At 41.2% G+C, this 16,195-nt stretch overlaps 1 protein-coding gene across 1 annotated transcript in view; it reads right to left on the bottom strand.

Moving 5' to 3' along the window:
- The window catches only part of apoc2 (apolipoprotein C-II), a 165,241-nt gene that overhangs the window by 125,588 nt on the left and 23,458 nt on the right, over positions 1-16,195 (bottom strand). The gene's annotated exons all lie outside the window — the stretch shown is intronic.

Below are 16,195 nucleotides of genomic sequence, written 5' to 3'. Positions count from 1 at the left end.
ACCAGCCTGCCGCATTACAAATATCCTGAAGGGAAACACCCGAAATTAAAGCCTAGAGGCAGCCATACTCCTAGTAGAATGGGCCTGAACAGCCACAGGTGAACGCTGTCCGGCCGCTTCATAAGCAAGTGAGATAGCCTCAACTACCCACTTGCTCATTATCTGTTTAGATGCAGGGCAACCTATCTTAGGTTACCCGAAGCAGACAAATAATTGTTCTGATAAACGCCACTGAGCAGCTCTGTGGACCTAAGCATCCAAAGCCCGGACAGGGCATAACAGATTTAAGATTTTCCTGATCTGGGGTATTAAAGGTGGAGGACAGAAGGCCTGGAGCACAAATGACCGCACATTTAGTAGGGACCTAGAAATACAACCCGATCTGGGGTGAAGAAATACTACCACCAACCAGGTGCAAATCCAAGAACGTGCAGGCCTCAGCCTCATGTACCACGGAGAAGACGAAATTAGGGATCTCTCCTCAGAGATAGCCCAGAAAGAAACATTCATTACAGAAATCAAGTACTGTACCAAAAAGGGCAGAAACGAGATTCAGAAGGCGTTCTCTGCACCAGGCAGAGAACAGCATATTAGTCTTCTCGTGGAGGGAGCTCTAGACTGGAGTATGGTCTCCACGACCTCGGTCGAGAAACCTGAATCTATGAGCTGGGCCCCCTCAGAGGCCGAGCCCACAGTATCCACAACTCCAGAGCTCCCAGGAGCAAAGATATCGGGAAAAGCGTATAGGTGTAGTGGCAACCACACCTATTACATTACATCCAGTCCAAGCGGAGCTGGATGCGTGAGGGAGAAACACAAGGGCAATGCATTGTACAAGCGATGCGAAAGGTCGACTTGTAGTTTGACCGAAGTTCTCCCTAAGAAGCTCCACCACCTCGGGGTGAAGTCTCCATTCCCCGGGCCACAGCCCCTGCCTCAACAGGATATCTGCTCTGATATACGAGACCATCAGTGTGTTGTCCGGACCCTTCGCCGACCAACCACTCATGATTGCCCCCGACTTGTGAGGGAAACATCCGTCGATAGCATTATGCGTCGTCAAGAAGCCCCCAACACTGGGCCTGGGCGAGGAACCAAGGTTCTTCCACATGACCGAGGCACGAAGGCATAGCCGCGTGACCTTGATCATGCGAAAACGGATTTCCCCTCGGAGAAAACCCCTTGGTCCCGAGCCACCACTGCAGGGGTCTCATGTACAGAAGGCCAAAAGTAACTACGTTGGACGCAACTGCCATGAGCCCCAGCCAAAGACCGTTCACCGAGCGGCCACTCATGACCGCCCCCCATCCTGTGAGGGAAGCATCCGTCGATAGCGTGACGCGTCGACAAGAAGCACCCAGCACTGGGCCCTGGGCGAGGAACCAAGGTTTCTTCCACATGACCGAGGCACGAAGGCATAGCCGCATGACCTTGATCATGCGAAAAACGGATTTCCCCTCGGAGAAAACCCCTTGGTCCCGAGCCACCACTGCAGGGGTCTCATGTACAGAAGGCCAAAAGTAACTACGTTAGACGCAACTACCATGAGCCCCAACAGTCTCAGAGACTGTTTGCAGTGAGTGACTGACCTAGTTTTACATTCTTTACGGCTGTGAGAATCGCAGAAATACGTGCAGGAGACAGACGTGCTTGCATTGTTGTCGAATCCCATAATACACCTAGAAAGTGGTCCTCAAGCTGGGAGGAGTACACTCTTTTTGGTGTTGAGCCGCAACCCCAACCTCCTTATGTGGGACAGAACGACATCTCGATGTTGAACTGCCAAAAGCTCGGACTGAGCTAAAAATCAACCAATCGTCGATATAATTTAATACGCGAATGCCCTGGAATCTCAGAGGAGCCAGAGCTGCATCCACGCATATTGTAAAAGGTGTGGGGTGATAACCTAGGCCGAATGGAAGAACCCGATACTGGTATGCTTCGCCCCTGAAAGCAAACCTCAGGAACCTCCTGTGATGAGGATGGATAGATAAGTAAGCGTCCTTTAACTCTATTGTGACAAACCAGTCCTCGGACTGAATCTGTGACACAATCATATTTAGCGTAAGCATAATATGCTGTTTAATTGACGCAGGTCTAGAGTAGGACGCAACCCCTCATCCTCTTTCGGAACAATGAAGTAATGGCAGTAAAACCCTGACTGTCTGCCGGGAGGAGGAACCCCTTCTACAGCTCCTTTTGCAGAAGTGTCAGTACTTCCTGCTCCATAACCAAAGCCTGCTCGGGGTCCACCACAGTGGGGAGGACCCCTAGAAATCTGGGCGGACAAGAACCGAATTCTGAACCCTTTTCTTTAGTGTGCAGGACCCACCGAGAAATATGTGGCAGTAGTTTCCACGCTGCCAGAAATTCTACTAGGGGAACCAGTCTCTCAAGACTGGCCTCTGGATTTGGTTGAACAGTCAGTACGGTGCCCTGAAGCGGCGAACCGGCAGGGAACAACCGAACTGACCGTTCTACGACCCTCCTCGGAGGATCGTATGGGGACGCTGACACCTCGGTGCCCTGAACGGCGAACCGGCAGGGAACAACCGAACTGGCAGCGCTGCGACCCTCCTCAGAGAGTCGCACCCCAGAGGGCGCCGAGGAGAAACGATTTCTCAAAACCGTCCCTGCCCCGGAGGAGCCCTCAGAAGCTTTATTAGAGATGACAGTCCTCAGATCTTGCCTCCCTTTAAATAACTTAGTTCCAATGACCCTCCTCGGAGGATCATTGGAAAAAGCAGGCACCTCGGCACCCTGAAACGGCGAACCGGCAGGGAAACCGAACTGACTGCTCTACGACCCCCCTCGGAGGATCGTTTGGGGACACTGACACCTTGGTGTCCTGAACGGCGAACCGGCAGGAAAACCGAACTGGCAGCGCTGCGACCCTCCTCAGAGAGTCGCACCCCAGAGGGCGCCGAGGAGAAACGATTTTCTCAAAAACCATCCCTACCCCGGAGGGGACCACCCTTTAGAAGCCTGATAGCCTCGGCATCAGGGCTTCCTATTGTCCAAGCTTTTTTAGAGATAAAATAGTCCTCAGATCTTGCATATCTCTAACTGGCTAGACTGCTACCGCCACCCAAGTCCCCTTTGATTGTGGAGGAGCCCAAATGGCGATGCTCGCTGTGCTGCGAGGAGCTTAGTAGACTGAGACTGCTCCGCCCAGCAGTCTCAGGAACATAGATTGGTGAGGAAGAAACCTCTGGAACGCCGCTGAACGGTTTATTCTTAGTTTCTTGAAAGCGGAGCATCCAGAAGAACAGACATAATTTTATCTTATTTTTCTTTACTTTTAAATCAGAAAAACATATATATATATATATATATATATATCAGTCCGTGGCCACCAGCAGGAAAACAACCGAACTGGCCGTGTGCGACCCTCCTCAGAGAGTCGCCACCCAGAGGACGCAGAGGAGAAACGATTTCTCGAAACCGTCCCTCCCCAGTATAGTTTATCTGTTTTTGCACGACGCAATTCTCGAATAGCGTCAGTGCTGACAACCTCACATTCATCCATGTCTTTATAATTTACCCACCAGCGTTGCCTAAAAATTTTTTTATTTAGATGGCTGGTGGGTAACGTCGGGGTTAAAAATTATGACGCCGACTCGGGAGAGAGAAAGCTAGCAAGCGTCTCTTTAACCCGAGGCACTGTCATACCATGATACTTAATACCCATAGCATTACTATAGTTAGACGTAGGGCATTAAACACATAAAATAGAAACCGACTTATTCCACGATCTTGACACCTCAGTATGGTGTGGAGATAGGGAAAAACGGCAGTCCCCGACGAGGAGGCTGAGATACAGAGTTTTTCGGTTTTTAGATTTATTTCATCTAATAAACTCCTTATTTTCACTCTCATAAAGTTCAGCTGGCCAGAAAATATTTAACTAGCAACAACACTAGATAAACCTCCTTTTAAAGCTCCTCTTTATTCAACAGAGTTATGAGCTGACTTATTTCATTTATTGAAAACTCAAACATCTGCCTTTTCTTAATATCTTTATTTGTTTTGTTCTCTTTTTCTAAACAAAACACTAACGATACCAATTCCTCGGAACTGGAAATCGCCAGCACTGGATCTGGCAGGTGAAAGCTGAGATAGGGCAGAGCCCGTCCCAACCCCCGCTGTCAGATCCGTTTGCGAACCCCAAAATGCGAGTCGCCGCCGTGCATCGGCAACAGCGGGACCCGCGCGGGGAGCGCGAACCGAACCGTCCTCCTCGAAGAACGCCCGGCGGGAGCGGAGCGTCCTCACGGACAGTTTCTCGCAATGCTCACAGTCAGCCCCCTCGAGAACTGACTGTGGCATGCTCCACTCCCAAATAGTAACAAAAAGCTGATGTGTGTGTCCCCACCCGTGATATAACGTGGGCAGGGAACAACACAAAAGCTGCTTGCTCTCTTTTGCCATAATATATATATATATATATTGCAACTTGACAGACAACAATAAATATGACAAGGACAGAATACACAGATCGCTTGCTGAAGGCAACAGAAGCTGTCGCGGTCTGTTTTCTGGTGTGCTTTATAGCTTCCTGGTCTATGACGTCACCGCCTATGACGTCTCGCTCTTCCATTGGACTGATTATACACGTGCTTCACGACGCAATCACGCAGAGCGTTCCCACCGCGTCTCAACGCAGCTCGAGTTCCCTTGAAAGGGAACAAGTAGACATTCTCCGATGCAGATATAGTTAAGGAGTGTTTAGTGGGGATAGCAGATGCTTTGTTTGAGGGAAAGGAGAGACGGGACTTTTGGCCTACCTCTTGTTGTGTTTTTTTAAGAAAAATGCTGACACAAATTAATTGTTTTGCCACTTTTGAACTTGTTATTAATGTATTTTGAATGCAAAAAGCACCTTATTTTTTCATAAAATGAGTGTTGATTTGTTATGCATGTTTATTAAAAATAAGTTTTGTAATAACCAATAGTTCCGGACCTTTGTCACTTATGAAAATTCAGATTTGGACCTTTGAATGTAGACTTTGAGAACCCCTGTTTGTTTGTCACATTTGATGAGACTCTAATCAAATGTGGCATATAGACTAATAATTATCACTTATAAATGTAATTTGATCTCAACCGTTTTCTGATTTCAATTGGTCATTTATGTTTATTCATAGCTACTTTCATCCTGAAACTACAATAGGGTTTGTTTCTGGTGGGAAACTCATTAGTGGCACACTCTATGTACTTTATTGGTGCGTTAGTTGTGTTTCTACTCGGCTTGCTGCAATAGTCAGTGTTATAAGATGTTCAGCCGCACACCGGTTACATCACTTGCCTACCACAGCACCATCGTTTTGATTTTTAATAGTAATAAAAATCATTTAGTTCAGTGAGAGAACATACAATTAAAAACTGCTTAATTCAGCATGGACCGAACAAGAGTCACAGCACAGGTCAACAGCAGGAGTCAGATTTCACCTCACTCTTGACTGACAATTTGATGGCGGAAGATTTGGTTTTAAAGTGAAGTGTAAAAACGCCTACACATGCACCGTAAGCGGTTTAAAAAGCAGGTGGCAAAAACTCCAACGACCTTTAAGTTCAATTAGTGGATTTAGTATTTTCTACATTTGATAAGGAGGATCAGTGAAACAAATGACAAGCTAATCCAGTACCATTTGTTAATGACAAAGCTGCAGATGTCAGTTGTTTAAATTATGACCATGATAAAATGTTTAAATTTATTTTAGTCAAAATATCCCTTATTGACAGGGATCAGTCAGGCTCCACCAATCACAGAGAGCGCTATCACCTGACTAGCCTACTAATCATCACCTGCACCTGCAAATCATTTATGATCACCTGCACATCATCATCTCATCACCAAAGGCAGCATATAAGCACACACATCGTGACATTGTCTGGTTTGTTTGAGTAAGGACTCTCATTTATGTTCACTTACCTCCAGTGTTGTTTGTTTTGTTTACGTTTTCCGTCTACCTGCATCCTCTATCTTCATCGTCTCCCTCGTCCTTCTACAACACAAACTGTCAGTATCTCGTTCATTATTCCTGTTTGTCAACATCAGTGATGCATACCTGTTTTATGTCCGTATACCTGCCGATCTCAAATAAACTGTTTATGAACCTTATCCTTGTTGTGAGTCTCTGATCCGTAACACTTATGGAGCCTGATTGATTTAGATTACCCCTAAATGTTAATTAATGCATTGACTATCAAACATGTACTAACATGTGTCACTCTACGGTGTGTTGAATGCAGCACACGACAGGAATAGTACAAGGAAATAGTATTTTAATAAACAATTCAAATACAGGAGAACACAACCACGTAAATCATAGATGAGACCAGATAAAGGACTAAAACTCTGGATATAAATAGACTAGAACTAATGCTATAATTAATGAGGTGACTGGTGAATTAATAAAGCGGGTAATATAAAATTAATAGTATTAATTCAGATATTAGTACATGATTATTCACGGCTGTGAACTTGAGACCATTTTACCAATCACAGTGAGACATTTAAAATAACAAACATGAAATGGAAGAAACCATAGACTCATAGTTGGTTGTTGTTTTAAGGACTTGAGTCAGGGTGAGAGCATGAAAACCAGAGTCCTACAGCAATATTAAAAAACTGTAATGCATATACAGTATGTGTGCACAATTTATGAACTTTAGAGTTATTAAACTGGACTGAATCAACACTGAATTGACTTCAGCTGTATAATGCCACTATTGGCTTATTATAGCTGATTTACAGCAGAATTTGAAATGTTCACTATTATAAAGCTGCTTTGAAAATATCTGTATTATATAAAGCGCTATAGAAATAAAGGCAGCTTTTATGTATATTCAGTATATATTTACAAAATAAACAAAAAAGAGTGAACATTTTCTTTGTTTGTCTGAGTTTTGATTTCTAAGTGAACAAATTATGTATTAGCTTTTTAATACATGATCATTGTGTGTAGGTAATTGGTAAATTAATGTGGCATTTAAATGGCAGTGTTTCCCAAATGAAAAAAAAAGAGCTGTTAGTTTTGAATGATGTGTCTAGGAACTGTGTTTAGCGTTTTGCAAAAAAAAAGTTTGTTTTACAATTGCACAATTGCATACAATTGAGTCTTTATGCCTGCAGTTTTGCAGACTTGGTCTGAAGATTAGGTACATGAGTGAATGGTTTCACTGAGTGGACATCAGGTAGGCTACCACTTATGGAAGCATTTTAAAAATAATAATAATAATAATAATAATAATAATAATAATAATAATAATAATAATGGACTCAATGTCGTAACTTTGTTTTAAAAAGTGTGTGTGTGTGTGTGTGTGTGTGTGTGTGTGTGTGTGTGTGTGTGTGTGTGTGTGTGTGTGTGTGTGTGTGTGTGTGTGTGTGTGTGTGTGTGTGTGTGGTTGGGGGGTGGTGGTACATAGTATAGCCTACAATAGTACATTGTGTTTAATTTGTCGTTTAATGAGATCTAATACATTTTGTTAGTGGCGAGAATTTTCACGTGAATAAATAGATAGATCCGACTGTTATCCCCATGTACTTTAATGGTCCAGTGGCAGAACCTTTGCCAAGTGTGTCAGAGTTTCTGGATTCTAATCCGCACAAAGTAGTAGTAAAGCCCGTCTACGGAAAGCCTGGCCACTCCCTATTAAGTCCTATTGTACCGAATTTGGGTTGTAGTTCCACCAGAGTTCCACTGGGGGGCGAACGCCCTGAGTGCAAAATGAATGGGAGTCTATGGAGCTAGAAGGTTAAATTTGTCTCTTGCACCCGATTGCCATTGATAAATCTCAGATTTGATTGTAGATTTTGCAAGTTCAACATGGGTTATAGGTCGAAAGTTGAATGAACGAGTACTTATGTCCTTTCGATTTCTTAGAGGTTGAGTTGTTGTTGCCCATTACACGCTAGCATTCTGCTAATGAACGCTGATTGGTAGGTGAAGGACTGATTACAACCAGAGATACCGCTTGATGGCATCATTGCATCCGAAGCAGGAGAAGAATGTGTGTGTATTTTTGGCGTGGTCTTTTAAAACAAAAAAAACAAAAACGCTTCTAGCACGTATATTTACCTGTGTCAGCTGTGTTGTCGATGCCTCGAGAGAAAAGAAAGTGCGAAAGCACCAAAGTGACTGAAGGATTGCCGTAAAGCCGTATTTCTGGTGGAACGATGTGTATGACTTTACTGACATTTTAAAAGACCTTTTAAAGCAAATGAGTGACTCTAAAAAATCTAACACCAAGCAATGAGTAATTTCTTTGCATCTCCTTTCGAATACAACATTCAAATTACTAGACCAAAAATTGTATTCTGAGAAAAGGGGATTTTGAGGGTTATAGCTCCATAGACCTCCATTCATTCTGCACTCGTCCTGTGAGCGCCCCCATATGGAACCAGGATGGAACTGCAACCAGCTCAGAAGCCGGAAGTTAAATGAGTGAACGTTCTCCCCATATTAGACATTCTCTGGTAGTAGGCTATCGTTTTTTTTCCCCTCATTAAAACCAATTGTTTATTAGAGGTTGTATATCAAGCATGGACATGTTTGTTTTGTGCATTATGTTTTGTGATTTCACCGTAACATATAGAGCAGGGGTCTCCAACACGTTGCCTGATTGGAGGTAGCTCGCCAAGTCGTTATCATATCGCGTCTTTTGCTCGCTCAAGTTCGTTATTTAAAATGTAGAAAGCTCATTATTGAAGCGACGCGCTCATTTTTTCCAGGTGCAACGAGATGAAAAATCCATTAGCTACTAAAACTTCTTTGTCATTGTGGAGAGCGAAGTGCATGGTTGCGACAGATGCCACGGGAAAATCGGACAGAATTTTACTATTAATAATAAAAGATAAGCTAATGTGCATTGTAAATGTCAGTAATTTATCTTTTTTGACTCATTCTTTTTTATAAAAAATGAATTAAAGGCTGAAATATGCTCAAACTTTATTTGAACTTGTAGGCTAGACATGTTATGGCGCTTTTCCACTGCATGGTGCGGTACGGTTCGGTACGGCACGCTTTGGCGCTTTTCCACTGCATGGTACGGTACAGCTCGGCTTGGTACGGCTCACTTGAGGCGCTTTTCCACTGCATGGTACGGTACGGTACGGCTCGTTTCGGCTCGTTTTAAATGGTACCACCTCTGTTGAGGTTCAAAGCATACCGTACCGATACTAAATTGTGACGTGAAAACACTGCAGATCAGTGATTGGACAAAATCATCCCGAATAGCGTCATTGTATTTGCGAGACATCAAACCCGCTGGATTTAAATAGCCAGTAACAGCCACCGCTGTAGCACCTGTTTTAAAACTACTTGCTTGAAGAAAATAAAACTTCCAAAAAAGAAATGGCTGAATCGTGGTCAGTGGACGAGCAGAGCAGACGTTCCTATTGTTGGTTGCTGAGGAGCGGATGATAACGATCAGTCATAATCCCACCCACTTTGAAGCGGTACTAACTGCATTGGAAAAGCAACCGAGCTAAAGCCAACCAAGCCGTGCCGCGCCGAGTCATACCACGCAGTGGAAAAGCGAAGCGAGCCGAACCGTGCCGCGCCGAGCTGTACCATGAAGTGGAAAAGTAGATAAAATGTCGCAAGACACTAGGCGTGGAGTTTGGGGGGGGGGTTCAGGGGAAGCATTGCTCCCCCCCCCGTATTGTCTGAAAGGGGTAATTGCATTTTTTCAACAACAAAAAAATTGCATTGTTTAAAAAAAAGATATATTATAAACATTTTAAATAACACAAAACAACTACATGGTGGTAGGTAATACATCCGATTTTATATACTGCTTTAGTAAAAAAAAAAATTCAGGGCTCTGGGTCATGTGACAAGTGACAGGCTAACGTAAGTCCAGCGATTCTCAACTAACATGTAATAGCGTTGTAGTTATCTGGTCGGTCTGGTCGGACTCGTTACACCAGAATATGGACATAAGGAGATTTTTAAAACGTCGTGCTCCAAATGACACAAAAGCCCAGGGCCGTAGCCATCATTTCAAAAGTGAGGGGGGCAGAATGTCAAGTGTAATACCAGTTTTATTTTTCTTCAGACTTTTGTTGACAGATTTTTGCTTAATTGGCTTAATATGCTATTTATTTTAAAGCAATAAAGCAGAAAAAAAGAAAGAAAGTTGACAAGTACTTTATATTGCACATGCAGGGTTTTTCCTGGCTTAAAACTAGGCGAAGGTGGTAAAATCCTGATCATGTATTTTAATAAGATAATAAAATGTGTATTTTTCATAGACCATCATATAGTCTACTGTTTTACCACAGTATTTTCGTAGGTGGATCTCTGTACCTCTAGGGGGTCCGGGGGCATGCCCCCCTGAAAGAAGATTTTGTACATTTTAAAGATAAATTGACTAATCTGGTGGACTTTGAGTGCCTCGAATCCGCTGTTAAAAATAAATAATCCAACTGCCCAAACATATGATATTCTCTGATTTAGATATCTGATCATCGCATTACAATTATTCAAATTGTCAGTGTTAAGCATGATAATATGGTTAAATATCACACTGAAGCTGATTTAAAAATAACTTCTTTACTAATAACTTCTAGTTCTTCTTTTGGCAAAATTACATTTTCTTACTAGCCTAAACAAAGTCTGTTTTACTAAACTAAAACTTTCCTATTGAAAACCTTCAAACTTCAAGCTTTTAAAACAAACTTTCTAGTTAGGCTTTTTCAAGAGAACTTAATGTTTGTCTACAAACTTTTTTTATCTAATTGTAAAGTGTTACCAAATTATGATAAACATCATGTACACATGTTACAACGCTGCCTGATTCAAGCAGATCATGGCTGTTAATGCATGAAAATACAAATTCAGCATTAACATTCAACATGTTTATTCTAAATTGAAGGGCTTTGATAACATATCTGTGAAAATAAAATGCATTACGAGTAAAAAAAAGATTGAAAATATTGCATGTTTGTTCGGGTAGTGAATTTACAACAAAACCTGTTAATTATTCAACAAGCGAAATAGGCGGAGTTATTCATTATTGTGCAACACAATTTAGATACTACATGACAACTTACTTACAGTGCTTGACTTTTTCGTGAAAAAGGAGTGAAGAGTTTTTTGCCATTTTGAACTCTACGAAACTGATGGATTCGGCGCGGATGCGGGCGTGTCGTAAGCTAATGCACGAGTGACTGATTACCATGGAAACGTGAAAGTCACGTATAGACTATCCTTGACTCTTTTGATTTTAAATATCGATGTATACACACCCGTGAAAACCTCAGCTTGTCGTTGAAACACTTGCCCTATGAAAAAGTGCGGGGGACGAGAGATTCCGGAAAATACACGGATAAAGTGACCCGGGATTCGACCTGGGTTCGTTTGACTTTGGTTCATTCACACTGCCAGTGATTTTCCGGAATAAGAGAGTGCGTTCACACACAAACCGTAAAAATCCCGTAAAGACACGTGAGTCGACATCGATGTGACATGTAATGTCGCAACGTCTTTGCTTATGAGCTGCGATTTCTATCTCGAGAAACCACCCCTGTGCATTTTTTCTCTGATTCGATCATAAACTAGCGCATTACGTAGGCTATACCGTTTCACTCGCCTGCTTTTCACTTCACTTCAGCGTCATCATCAGTGGCGTTTCTAGACCATTTGAACTGGGGGGGCCAAGCTGGGGCCAGTTGTAGCCTACTGTTAGAGGGGCCAGTTACATATAGACCTTATTGTTGTCATATCATTTTCTGCACTGCACTGCACTGCACTGCAGGCATTAACAGGCAAAATACCATGTTTCTAATCATTCAACAATGTATTTGCATTTCCATTATATTTTTACATTTGCATTACATATTCAGTATTAGTCACAGTAACTGTAATTGACATGATGTCCTTCTTTCTCTTCATTTTGGAGAGAACTATAGAGCAAAAGCAATGGGGACCAAGCAGCTTATTAATTAATTTACTGAAAATAACTGACTATGTCTAACCGTTTACAGGGTTCCTGCACACTTTTTAAGGTCAAATTTAAGGCTTTTTAAGACCTGAAGAAATCAAAATTCATACCGTACATTAGGGGTGTGCAATATTGACAAAAATATATATCAATATTTTCAATGTTTTGTTGATAATTAGATGATATTTTACTGATTGTGTTTTTGTGCTGGTGCCATGGCTGGTATAGGCCTGTTGTTGACAGCAGACTCACAAAGATATTCATATTTTTTGATATTCTATGCAGTGGTCAGTAAACAGCAGGGACCGAAATTATTTTTTTAATTAATTTTTAATTATTTTAATTTGCCACCTTAAATTGATTTCCATCGGCATTTTCACCTATATATGGACATTCTTTCTAAACTTATTTGGATTTATGAATCACCTTTTATGTCAAATACTAACATTCAAATTATACAGTAATTATACTTATTTATACAATAATACTTAATTATACAATAATTATAAAGTACCACTGTTACCAGTCAAATTAATTCATTCAATCAAAATCCATCTTTGCAGTGCAGTCTAGAGGTGACGCAGAAGCGACATTAATATATTTACACTCCATTTACAATTGCATAAATAAAGCTATGAGATTTTTTTTAAATCAATATTTAAATATGAAATGATTTCTAATTTTAACGTTTTAATTAAAGGTTGTATCAGTGATTTCAGCCCCAAAAATAAATGTCTAATCTTTCCTAACGATCCGCTAGCTGCTCGCCCCATAAGCATGCCGTCCAAAAACCGCGTCTCTGTAGGCAGTCTAGGCTCTGAGATCTGCACACAAAAACAAATGTGTACAACCACCACTCAAAACCAAAATAATCACTGACAGGGGCGGGTGTTGTGAGGTTTTGCGCTCGTGCACGGCTGGACGCGAAATCGGAGCAACACCCGCCCCTGTCAGTGATTGGTTGGAACACTGTTTATTTTGGTTTTGAGTGGTGGTTGTACCCATTTGTTTGTGTGCAGATCTCAGAGCCTAGGCTGCCTACAGAGACGCGGTTTTTGGACGGCATGCTTATGGGGCGAGCAGCTAGCGGGATCGTTAGGAAAGATTAGACATTTATTTTTGGGCCAGAAATCACTGATACAACCTTTAAAGGGTACTTTAAATATGAAACTAAAACGGCCAGTAGGCGGCGGCAAGTCACAGTCTTAATAAGCGAGTTGAGGGATTCATTCATTCAACCGATTTGTTCAAACGGCTGATTCATTCGGGAAAGGAGCAAGTGATTCCTTCAAAACGCGGATTTCAGTCAATAAATCATCGCTGTCTGTTGCATTGAGACTCTGCTACGGTTTCATTTTGAAATTCTAGTCGGCGAAATAAAGGGAAAACAAACAATATTGACAATATTGTGTCTAAAAAGTAACTCACAATGTTAACTTGTTGTTAATTTAACTGTTGTATAAGATCAAATTCACAGTTGCAATTGTGCACGGGAAAACGGAACTCTTGCTGATATGATATTCTAATATAAGAACATAATATGATATAAATATAAGACATAAACTAATTTGGGGACATAGCCTACCTATGAACCGCACACAGCAGTGAAAGGACGATAGACAAATGCGATTTCAGCTCATAGTGCCTCGTATACTGTTAAAACATTGATAACAATATCATAATAGACAATATACATCGCACACCAGATACGCACATAAAGAATGAACTTGCAACTGAACTGACATTTACCAGCTTTCTCCTTCTCTCCTCTCTCGCGTGCAGGGAGACAGACATTATTCTGCCGCGATTCCCGCGAATGTGATCCTAATTGACACGTGAACAAGCAAATCCACAAAGATAGAATAATAAAAAAAATAATACGCATACAACGATAACAACGATAGGAAAAAAACCGTTTTGTAAAAATTATTTCAAACTCCACATTTAGGGGGACCACAAGGGGGGCCAAGCTTGTTGTCACAGCTGTGGGCAGAAATAACCTTTCAATCAATAAGTAGAGGCTTCAATCACTTTTTAGCAGGTGAAATACTGCTGGTTTTATTGGCCCTTTACAGGTATTTTAATAGGTAAAAAGTAGTAGGTGAGTTATAATCAGTCAGATTTAACCCTCATGATTATAATCAACTAATTTCAGGGAATTATGTAAAGGAATAACCTTTCAATAAATAAGTAGAGGCTTCAATCACTTTTTGGCAGGTGAAATACTGCATTATAATGGTTGTATTGGCCCTTTACAGGTGTTTTAATAGGTAAAAAGTACTGGGTGAGTGATGTTTATTTGCACGTTATGTCTGTTTGATCCACATAAAAGCAACTGCATTCGTAAAGAGAATGGGCGATACATCTTTAACACGCTGCGCGCGCTCCCGCGGCCGGCCATCAATTTTCGGCGGACCATCACTTTTCGGCACGACACCGGCACTTTCCCGGGATCAACGCGGTGTGTGAAAGGCGCTAAATAGTCAGTCATCGGGATCTAAAGGCTACAACACAAACAACAGTCATTTTTCCCTTGTCTCAAAATGTTTTAAATGTTCCATGAAATAGGTTACAACAAAATGCGAAATATAACTTGTTTTTTTAATCGCTCTCATTTCCACAATGTGTTTCAAATGTGGAGACTATATTGTGTGACTGTTCATTCCCCGTGTCTCAAAATGTTTTGAATGTTTCATGAAGTAGGCTACAACAAAATGTGAAATATAGCCTAACTTTGCCACAATGTGTTTCAAAAGTTGAAAGTATTGTGTGACTGTTAATTTTTTTCCTCTCAAAATGTTTTAAATGTTTCATGAAGTAGGCCTACAACAAAATGCGAAATATAGCTTGTTTTTTTAATCACTCTCATTGCCACAATGTTTTGAAAAAAGGAAAGAAAAACTTAAAAAAATATTTTCGTTTAATAGATAATATAGATAATATTTTAACAGTGCAAAAGTGGTCCACATTTCATTGATCCTAATTGTGTCCGAACGAAGATGCGATGCGAAGTCAAGTGGCTGTTTATGCCAAGTTCTGCCTGTTTACAAATATGATTGTATTGTTGTACTGTTTTTTCTTGGGTTAAAAATAAATATGTGTTTATTTAGCATGTTTGTTTTGTCAATATGTGCTAGTGCTGAGTTCCCCAATTGATAGGCCATGCAGGTCCCAGCTGCTACAATGATTTTTTTTTTTTTTTGCCCCCCCTGGCTCGAATGTCAAACTCCGCATATGCAAGACACTCCTTTAAAATCTGTCCATCATTTTTAATGTTGTTATTTTAATGTTTATGTAAACAAAAAGTGCATATTAATGGTAATTATATTTGTTATTTGGGGGTTTGTGACATGGTAAATTGATTTTATTGTGTAGTATTTGTACTTTTTGAACAGGATTCTGTGATAACCGTGATAATTTTGGTCACTATAATCATGAAATTAATTTTTCATGCCATCTCATCTCTAGTTAAGATGCACTATAAAATCAACTATAATTGTGTTTTTACAGTATAGCCTAATATGCAAAGTACAATTTTCTTTAAAAAACATTAATCTCTGATTCGGTTATTTTCTCTGACATTTAAGGGTAACATAGGCCTATAGGCCAACACAAACTATTTTAGGTCTACAGTTTAGATTCAGCTAGTTTTTAATATTAGAGTTATGAACATTATTTAAGAGGTTTATTACATGAGTAGCTCTCGGCCACTATCTTTTTTTAAAAGTAGCTCTCAAATGAAAAAGGTTGGTGACCCCTGGAACAGAGAGTCTTTCCGCAGCGGATGAAGCGCGCGTCCGTGTGAAGACTGTATAGGCTACACGAGTCACAACAGAACACTGGATCCGCGCCACTGATAGCAGCGGCAACAAGCACTTTGGTCACTTGATTTTAAAAACAACACATGTCAGATCGCCTCTTATTTAAAAAACGAACAAAATGAATGCTCTACTGGAGTTAACTGGAAACGTTTCATTTATTTGTATTGGTACATCCGTGCCGCGAGATGTTTCAAAAGTGGTGGGGAAACAATCGACCCTGGCAAAAAGTGGTGGGGACATGTCCCACCCGCAAATTAAGCCTATGAATGCACTGTTCTGACATTTTGTGACGTGTACGTGCGTGTGTGTATGTGCGGGCGTGTGCGTAGCTACATGCGTATGCATGCGTGTGTGTCTGGCTTCCAATGGGAGCTCAGTATAAGGAAGAACAAAATAAAACTGCGTGTTTAAATAACCTG

Source organism: Siphateles boraxobius, unplaced genomic scaffold (genome assembly GCF_051911475.1).
Source record: "Siphateles boraxobius isolate OS27281-9 unplaced genomic scaffold, OSU_SipBor_1 12, whole genome shotgun sequence".
Classification (NCBI taxonomy): Eukaryota; Metazoa; Chordata; class Actinopteri; order Cypriniformes; family Leuciscidae; genus Siphateles; species Siphateles boraxobius.
The sequence above is the reverse complement of the archived record's forward strand: the minus strand, read 5'-3'. Positions and strand labels throughout refer to the sequence as shown.